Source organism: Morone saxatilis, unplaced genomic scaffold (genome assembly GCF_004916995.1).
Source record: "Morone saxatilis isolate NCDOM2014 unplaced genomic scaffold, NCSU_SB_2.0 Contig4, whole genome shotgun sequence".
NCBI classification, from domain to species: Eukaryota; Metazoa; Chordata; class Actinopteri; family Moronidae; genus Morone; species Morone saxatilis.
In genome coordinates, this window is record NW_023339984.1 from 14,071,180 (window position 1) to 14,071,736 (window position 557).

A 557-nucleotide genomic window follows, 5' to 3' on the forward strand; every position below is an offset into this window, starting at 1 on the left:
AATAACAACAAAATTCCAGTTATTTAATGTGTTGCGTCCCCACCACTCTAGTCCTGTGGTCACTTTGTGTGAGGCTTTAAAGATATACGTACTGTATGCAAATCCATGCTAGCATGCGATGGTTTATTTGACATGTATTTGGAAGTGAAATTTCTGGCAGGGTCAAAGAGGACAAGGTCAGGTTAAGCCCATATGTCTACTACCTATATGTCTTCTATAAATCAGTCAATTATTTAAGATTTAGTGTTTGTTGTTTTATCTTTCAACACACAGTTTGTAGGACCAAAAGCATAAGCAACCATACAGTTTAAACACAATTCAGAAATTAAATAAAGGCCTTGTTTAATTTGTCTTTAATAATGGTTTGTGGCTGACATTCTGGCATCAAAACATGGGAAAATCACATAAAGTCACAATGTGGAGCATTAAAAAACCTAAAGGCCATTTCAGTCTGCCTTGTGATCGCTGTATTAAAAACTTAAAACCTTCTGATTAAAGTTACATAGATTCTGAAAACTCACAAAATCAAAGAAAATGTACAGTTGTGCACCATGCAT